This window comes from Eleutherodactylus coqui, chromosome 2 (assembly GCF_035609145.1).
Source record: "Eleutherodactylus coqui strain aEleCoq1 chromosome 2, aEleCoq1.hap1, whole genome shotgun sequence".
In the NCBI taxonomy this organism is placed as follows: domain Eukaryota; kingdom Metazoa; phylum Chordata; class Amphibia; order Anura; family Eleutherodactylidae; genus Eleutherodactylus; species Eleutherodactylus coqui.
Window position 1 is genome coordinate 286,979,517 of NC_089838.1, and position 9,726 is coordinate 286,989,242.

Consider the following 9,726-nt stretch of genomic DNA (forward strand, 5'->3'; position numbering starts at 1 on the left):
AGACGGTTCCTGTAACTGACTTCACAAGTGCCAAGAAATTCTACAATTGTGGCGCATAAGAACCCTAGATTAGCTCGCTACGAAAATAGCACGTTTATGGACCTTTCATACAAGACGGAATAGGCAACACAACGCGCCGCAAGCCGCGGCAAATTCTGCACCAAAATCCGCAGATTCTGATGCAGAATTGAAAATGGCTCAAGGCTCCTACTCATCAGCATTAGGGGATTTCGTTTTCCTGCTCCATTGGGGAACAGAAGATACCCCCCCTAACGGAACGGTTCTGTCATATGAATGAAATGGCGCTGAACGGCCCCCGTGGACTATATCAGTTACTGTAGTGATCATTTTTATCTTCCCATTTTGGCGCCATAGAGGTTCCTCTATATGTACTGTAAGGACTAGAGATGAGCGAGTATACTCGCTAAGGCACATTACTCGAGCGAGCAGTGCCTTAGCCGAGTATCTACCCGCTGGAGGACAGGAGACAGGAGAGTTACGGCGGGGAGCGGGGGGGGAGAGGGAGATCTCCCCTCCGTTTCTCCCCGCTCTCTCCCGCCGCTCCCCCGCCCCCGAATCTTTAGAGACGAGCGGGGAAATACTCGGCTAAGGCACTGCTCGCTCGAGTAATGTGCCTTAGCGAGTATACTTGCTCATCTCTAGTAAGGACCTCTCACACGGGGCGGAATCATTCCGCACTGTCATTTCTGCGTCACAATGTTCTCCCCATGGGCTTCAATGCTACATCTGTTAAGAAATCCGCACATCTTTACTTCAAAATCGCAAGATTACATTCCGCTGCGGAGAAGCTTTCCGCTGTGGGGTTAAGGACACTTTGCGTAATTGTTGCTGCGGATTTCTAACATACAGGAGATGTAATTCCACAGTTTAAATCTACGCAAATAAAAACGAGACGCTCCACAGAACGCAGTCCGCAGCTTAAAACGCAATGAAATCCTCAACTGTGCTGCGTCCTGCAGAATAACTCCGCCCGTGTGAAAGCAGATTTTGCGGGCAGCGAGCTGTATTCACACAGCATTATTAACCCCTTTGTGTCACTATCTGCATATAGACGTCCTCACTGCTGATGCAGCGTGCAGTCAGGATATATATATGTCCTCCCCTCTGATGGCCAATCTCACTGTATAGCGCTCCGCCAGTAAAGAGATTGGCCGGCACTTTGTCAGCTCTACGATGGCCTTATGTAAATGCGCACGACATATGCAGAAAACCTGCGTATTCGCTTCGCATATATGCACAAAATGAAATCCGAGTCTGTGCGCATTATTTCTGTGTGTAAACATGCGCTGCATTCGCACGCACAAATATACGTTAGAGCAAGTGAAATATACGGCCGTAAGCGCATTACGGGATATTTGCACGGCCGAAATGTGCTTATGTCCGTGAGAACAAGCCCTAAGATGTAGGATATGCTGAAATTCAATGTGGTTTCTGCACAACCTCCAATAGCTGCCCCTCAGGCACAGAGATATGTATGACCTGAGGGCAGCTTTTCTTCCACTTTCACACTGCCAGGAAGTCCTGGTGATGACATTGCTTGGAATTTCCTCTAGTCTGTCTGGTCACACACTGGATTACTAACTGCTGACATGTAACAGGCCGGGTATCGTCTTATCTCTAATCCTTCCCTTTACAAGCTGCACCTCGCACCAATAAAGCGGGTTGTCCAGGACTTTACCGTTAGTGATGTATCACCAGGATAGGTCATCAATAGTTGATCAGTTGGGTCCGCCACTCAGGATACCCAATGATCAGCTCTTCACTGAGCCCACTGTCATTGTGGACAGAGGCGGGAGCAGACAGCTCTGTCTGTGTGTAGTGGTGCAGGTTGGTATTGCATGTGCACTTCAATGCAATACCAACCTGGGCCACTGCATTGCAGACAGCGCTATGTTCTTCTCGCTCTCTCTTTACTGACAACGGGCCAGGACCTGCTGATTGATGGGGATCTCAAGCAGTGGACCCCTATCGATCAACTTCTGATGGCCAATCTTTAGGATACGACCTCAATAGTAAGACCTCTTTGATAATTCTGTTAGACCGAATTTTTGCATAGGCCAGCTCAGGCTGTAGTGGTTGAGAACCACCCGACAGCAGCGAACGGCACATAATAGTGGTGTCGCACCCCAAATGTCATTTTGTGGTATCATATTAAATGTATTCCTATGACGTTACATGACATTCCATGTAGATATGTGATGTAAGGTATTGGCCGCAGAACTACAGGGCAACAGTGCTAACCACTGAGCCACCATGGTGCCATAGATTACGAAGCACACTTATGAAGCTTTTTCCTACAGTTTCTGGCATAAAAAAAAGTTGCAAAAGTTTTTGCAACTTTATTCCTTTCTACACCGAACCCGCTACTTTCCTGCAAAGTGGGTGGGGCTTGTCAGGAGGGGACGTTTGTCAGGTCGGACCGTTTGACTTTTCATGTATTAGGTGTATTGTGCATCTTGGGAAATTATACTAAGGCCGGCTTCACACGGGCTTGAGCGTGTTTACGTGTGCATATGTGCTGCATATTTGCGTGATGGACGTTGCATTTTTGCAAAAAGGCACAGGGCGCACACAGAACTACACCCGAGCATTTCAATGGGTAATTAATAGAGATGAGCGAGCACCAAAATGCTCGGGTGCTTGTTACTCGAGACAAACTTTTCGCGATGCTCGAGGGTTCGTTTCGAATAACGAACCCCATTGAAGTCAATGGGCGACCGGAGCATTTTTGTATTTCGCCGATGCTCGCTAAGGTTTTCATTTGTGAAAATCTGCAAAACCCAAGAAAGTGATGGAAACGACACAGCAACGGATAGGGCAGGCGAGGGGCTACATGTTGGGCTGCATCTCAAGTTCACAGGTCCCACTATTAAGCCACAATAGCGGCAAGAGTGCCCCCCCCCCCCAACAACTTTTACTTCTGAAAAGCCTTCATTAGCAAGGCATACCTTAGCTAAGCACCACACTACCTCCAACAAAGCACAATCACTGCCTGCATGACACTCCGCTGCCACTTCTCCTGGGTTACATGCTGCCAAATCCCCCCCCACCCACGACCCAGTGTCCACAGCGCACACCAAACTGTCCCTGCCCAACCTTCAGCTGCCCTCATGCCACGCCACCCTCATGTCTATTTATAAGTGCGTCTGCCAGAGGAAAAGCAGGCACACACTGCAGAGGGTTGGCACGGCTAGGCAGCGACCCTCTTTAAAAGGGGCGGGGCGATAGTCCACAATGCTGTACAGAAGCAATGAGAAATCCAATCCTGTGCAACCTCCATCTGGAGCTGCACACGTGGGCATAGCAATGGGGAACCTATGTGCCACACACTATTCATTCTGTCAAGGTGTCTGCATGCCCCAGTCAGACCGCGGTTTTTTTATAAATAGTCACAGGCAGGTACAACTCCGCAATGGGAATTCCGTGTGCACCCACAGCATGGGTGGCTCCCTGGAACCCACCGGCTGTACATAAATATATCCCATTGCATTGCCCATCACAGCTGAGGTAATAATGTGATGTTTAATGCAGGTGGGCTTCGGCCCACACTGCATGCCCCAGTCAGACCGGGGTTCTTTAGAAGTGGACACATGCAGTTACAACTCCCTGTGGACCCACAGCATGGGTGGCTCCCTGGAACCCACCGGCGGTACATAAATATATCCCATTGCATTGCCCATCACAGCTGAGGTAATAAATTCATGTTTAATGCAGGTGGTCTTCGGCCCACACTGCATGCCCCAGTCAGACTGGGGTTCTTTAGAAGTGGACACATGCAGTTACAACTCCCTGTGCACCCACAGCATGGGTGGCTCCCTGGAACCCACCGGCTGTACATAAATATATCCCATTGCAGTGCCCAACACAGCTGATGTAACGTCAGCTGTAATGCAGGTGGGCAAAAAATTAATTGGATTACACTGTAGGCGAGGGCCCCCAAAAATTGGTGTACCAACAGTACTAATGTACATCAGAAAAATTGCCCATGCCCAACCAAGAGGGCAGGTGAAACCCATTAATCGCTTTGGTTAATGTGGCTTAATTGGTAACTAGGCCTGGAGGCAGCCCAGTAAAAATAAAAATTGGTTGAGGTGAAAGTTTCAACGCTTTAATGAGCATTGAAACGTATAAAAATTGTTTAGAAAAATTATATGACTGAGCCTTGTGGGCCTAAGAAAAATTGCCCATTCGGCGTGATTATGTGAGGTTTCAGGAGGAGGAGCAGGAGGAGGAGGAGGAACATTATACACAGATTGATGAAGCTAAAAGGTCCACGTTTTGGATGGTGATAGAGAACGATGCTTCCATCCGCGGGTGCAGCCTACGTATTGCTTAGGTATCGCTGCTGTCCGCTGGTGGAGAAGAGAAGTCTGGGGAAATCCAGGCTTTGTTCATCTTGATGAGTGCAAGCCTGTCGGCGCTGTCGGTTGACAGGTGGGTACGCTTATCCGTGATGATTCCCCCAGCCACACTAAACACACTCTCTGACAAGACGCTAGCTGCAGGACAAGCAAGCACCTCCAGGGCATACAGCGTGAGTTCAGGCCACGTGTCCAGCTTTGACACCCAGTAGTTGTAGGGGGCAGAGGCGTCACGGAGGACGGTCGTGCGATCGGCTACGTACTCCCTCACCATCCTTTTACAGTGCTCCCGCCAACTCAGCCTTGACTGGGGACCGGTGACACAGTCTTGCTGGGGAGCCATAAAGCTGGCAAAGGCCTTGGAGAATGTTCCCCTGCCTGCGCTGTACATGCTGCCTGATCTCTGCACCTCCCCTGCTACCTGGGCCGCGGAAATGCGCCTTCGGCCACTAGCGCTGTCGGATGGGAAGTTTACCATCAGTTTGTCCACCAGCGCCCTGTGGTATAGCATCATTCTCGAACCCCTTTCCTCTTCGGGTATGAGAGTGGAAAGGCTCTCCTTATACCGTGGGTCGAGCAGTGCGTACACCCAGTAATCCGTAGTGGCCAGAATGCGTGTAACGCGAGGGTCACGAGAAAGGCATCCTAACATGAAGTCAGCCATGTGTGCCAGGGTACCTGTACGCAACACATGGCTGTCCTCACTCGGAAGATCACTTTCAGGATCCTCCTCCTCCTCCTCCTCCTCTGGCCATACACGCTGAAAGGATGACAGGCAAGCTGCATCTGTACCCTCAGCAGTGGGCCAAGCTGTCTCTTCCCCCTCCTCCTCATGCGCCTCCCCCTCCTTCTCCTCCTCCTCCTCCTCTGGCCATACACGCTGAAAGGATGACAGGCAAGCAGCATCTGTCCCCTCAGCAGTGGGCCAAGCTGTCTCTTCCCCCTCCTCCTCATGCTCCTCCCCCTCCTCCTCAACGCGCTGAGATATAGACATGAGGTTGCTCTGACTATCCAGCGACATACTGTCTTCCCCCGCCTCTGTTTCCGATTCCAAAGTGTCTGCCTTTATGCTTTGCAGGGAACTTCTCAAGAGGCATAGCAGAGGAATGGTGACGCTAATGATTGCAGCATCCCCGCTCAGCATCTGGGTAGACTCCTCAAAGTTTCCAAGGATCTGGCAGATGTCTGCCAACCAGGCCCACTCTTCTGTAAATAATTGAGGAGGCTGACTCCCACTATGCTGCCCATGTTGGAGTTGGTATTCCACAATAGCTCTACGCTGCTCATAGAGCCTGGCCAACATGTGGAGCGTAGAGTTCCACTGTGTGGGCACGTCGCACAGCAATCGGTGCACTGGCAGATGAAACCGATGTTGCAGTGTCCGCAGGGTGGCAGCATGCGTGTGGGACTTGCGGAAATGTGCGCAGAGCTGGCGCACCTTTCCGAGCAGGTATGACAAGTGTGGGTAGCTTTTCAGAAAGCGCTGAACCACCAAATTAAAGACATGGGCCAGGCATGGCACGTGCGTGAGGCTGCCGAGCTGCAGAGCCGCCACCAGGTTACGACCGTTGTCACACACGACCATGCCCGGTTGGAGGCTCAGCGGCGCAAGCCAGCGGTCGGTCTGCTCTGTCAGACCCTGCAGCAGTTCGTGGGCCGTGGGCCTCTTCTCTCCTAAGCTGAGTAGTTTCAGCACGGCCTGCTGACGCTTGCCCACCGCTGTGCTGCCACGCCGCGTGACACCGACTGCTGGCGACGTGCTGCTGCTGACACATCTTGATTGTGAGACAGAGGTTGCGTAGGAGGAGGAGGAGGAGGAGGAGGAGGAGGGTGGTTTAGTGGAGGAAGCATACACCGCCGCAGATACCACCACCGACCTGGGGCACGCAATTCGGGGGGTAGGTAGAACGTGAGCGGTCCCAGGCTCTGACTCTGTCCCAGCCTCCACTAAATTCACCCAATGTGCCGTCAGGGAGATATAGTGGCCCTGCCCGCCTGTGCTTGTCCACGTGTCTGTTGTTAAGTGGACCTTGGCAGTAACCGCGTTGGTGAGGGTGCGTACAATGTTGCGGGAGACGTGGTCGTGCAGGCCTGGGACGGCACATCGGGAAAAGTAGTGGCGATTGGGAACCGAGTAGCGCGGGGCCGCCGCCGCCATCATGCTTTTGAAAGCCTCCGTTTCCACAACCCTATACGGCAGCATCTCTAGGCTGATCAATTTTGCAATGTGCACGTTTAACGCTTGAGCGTGCGGGTGCGTGGCGGCGTACTTGCGCTTGCGCTCAAACTGTGGCACTAGCGACGTCTGGACGCTACGCTGAGAGACATTGCTGGATGGGGCCGAGGACAGCGGAGGTGAGGGTGTGGGTGCAGGCCAGGAGTGCCTGTGTCCTCAGAGGGGGGTTGGATCTCAGTGGCAGGTTGGGGCACAGGGGGAGAGGCAGTGGTGCAAACCGGAGGCGGTGAACGGGCATCGTCCCACCTTGTGGGGTGCTTGGCCATCATATGCCTGCGCATGCTGGTGGTGGTGCCTCCCCAGCTGATCTTGGCGCGACAAAGGTTGCACACCACTGTTTGTTGATCTCCCCAGCCACTCACTGCAGGGGGGTGGTATAGGGCTTGAACGTCGCAGGGGGAAGTTGTAATGCCTTCCCTGTCTTTCAATTGGCCAGAAAAGCGTGCTAACGTCTCAGAGATGAAAGTGAAAGTAACCCGAACATCGCGTGGTACTCATTACGAGTAACGAGCATCTCGAACACGCTAATACTCGAACGAGTATCAAGCTCGGATGAGTACGTTCGCTCATCTCTAGTAATTAAGCTTAATTATTTTAATATGTTTGCGCACAATACGCACAGAAATAAAACATGCGGTGTTCGTTTTGCACAACCGAAAAAGAGTTGACAAAAACCGCACATGTGACTGAACTCATTGAAATCAATGGGTTCTATTCGCTGTGTATTGCGCACCTGTAATATGCAGAGTATGATAATAATATATAATTGGGGAGAACCCCTCTCACTTTTTTGACACAGTGGAGCTTCATATGAAATGACAATATCAGTGTTGGCTCATTATATAAATGCTCCTGAGTCAGCGGTGGCCGGAGGCGCTGTGTGCTCCACCCGTCTCCAGGAATGCAGTAGAACTTATCTGCTTCAGCATTATTTAACATGTTGATCACTGGGGGGAAGCGCACCGCATACTGCAGGCACAAAGTTGGGAAGGGTATAGGTTCTCCTTTAGGAGAGCATCTAGTGAGAAGGCTTATAAGGCCATGCATGCTCCTCTGGGAAATATGCAAATGCAAAATAGAACAATGCTCTGCAGTGCCACCTACTGGAAGGCAGCATTGCTGCATGTCAATGTCAGACCTTTCAGCAAGTCTTGTAATAGTGATTGGGAATATAAACCAAAACCAGAAGAGTTTTCGCAAGAACAACAACATACCCATGTACAGACTGACTGTTTGGGGGTTTTCACCTCACCAGTGTGCAGTAGGTTGCTGGCTGGGTGAGAGGTCCATGAAGCGGGTCAGGAAGGGTTTCTCCTTAGGGAGAGACTTATAATGACATGCATACTTCTATGGGAAGTGTATGCAAATAGGGAACCCCCCCAAAACAGTCTGCCTGTACATGGTTGTTTTTTCCTTCTGGAGAGGATTCTGGCCATGGTTTATATTCCCAGTCATTGTTACAAGACTTGCTAAAAGGTCTGACATTGACTTGCAGGAATACTGCCTGCCAATAGGAGGCACTGTTGAGATATTGTTACATTTTGCAATTAGCAGTACAAGATTTATATCAGGGGTGTCAAAGTCATTTTCACCGAGAGCCTCATCAGCCTTATGGTTGCCTTAAAAGGGCCGATTGTAATTGTACAGTAAGGTCTCGTTCCCATGTGCATATTTGCGCTGCATATTACACACACAGTTTTTGCATGTGTAATATGCAGTGAATAGAACTCATTGATTCCAATGGGTTCATCCACAAGAGCGTGTTTTTAATGAGATGTGCAATTGCGTGAAAAAATATTGGCCGCAGTAGTAACAGTGACCCCCATAGTGACCCCAGTAGTAATAAATGTCCCCCATAGCAGTCCGAAGGATGCTGCCAGAGGCCAATAGCAACCCCCATATTGGTCTCTGGGCTGGCAGCATCCCAACAGGTTTCGGTGTGGTGGCGGCAGCAGTAGAGGCAGCCACTGCTGAGTCTGTGACCGCTGACCTCTCACCTTGGCGCAGACATCAGCGGTCAGGAGAGGTCAGTGGTCACAGACTGTGCGCCACTGCTGATCAACTGTTGATGACCTATCCTGAGGATAAGATAATAGAGGCAAGCCAAGATAGTGTATGGGGATTGGTGGCAGGCAGCAAGTATGCATGTCACTGCGTGCTTGCTATGTGCGCGGTACATTGACACACACGTCCATATGAGCCTAGCTATACTGATGATGATCACACAACTCCCATCACATGGTTAAAATAGAGGGGATCACAGCTCATCCTCCCGACTATACTTATGGGCCGTAACTAGAGATGAGCGAACGTGCTCGGCCCCGCCCCTTTTTCGCCCGAATACCGCGATTTCCGAGTACTTCCGTACTCGGGCGAAAAAATTCGGGGGGCGCCGTGGCGGCACGGGGGGTAGCAGTGGGGAGTGAGGGGGAGAGGGAGAGAGAGAGGGCTCCCCCCTGCTACCCCCCGCACCGCCACGCCTCTCCCCGCCCCGGCGCCCCCCGAATCTTTTCACCCGAGTACTGAAGTACTCGAAAATGGCGGTACTCGGGTGCGTAAGTACTCGAAACGAGTACGTTCGCTCATCTCTAGCCGTAACTTATTTATGTGAATATGGCAGATTATAATGATGAAACTATTCCCCCCAGCAGGCAGAAATGGTATAGCCTCTAGCAAATGCTGTGTTGATGCATCATGGGATTGATTAAAAGTGAAAACTACATTTTAACCATCAGGATGGCGCCTGATAGGCATCAGACAGGTGGCCTCACAGCATGGAAGAGGCTGCAAAACAGAGAGGAAACCTCAAAGGTGTCACAAGCTTTCAGGTGAGGGGGCAGGGATCGAAAAAAGTGTTCTTGCTGGAGTGGCCTTTTAAGTGCTGCATCTTCTTCACAGTTTTTTTGCCTGTACAGCAACACCCCGGCCATCCGATATGCAGGGAACTGAACTGGTCCTATTTAATTGAATGGGTCAGTTCCCTGTATATGCAGGTGATTGGAGTGCCGCTGTGTAGGATAACTTCTCCAGGTGAGCTGGAGTCCCAGAAGTCACCCCCCCCCCCCCCCCCGCTCATACAGTCTATAGGTGGCTGAGCACCGTCTCTAC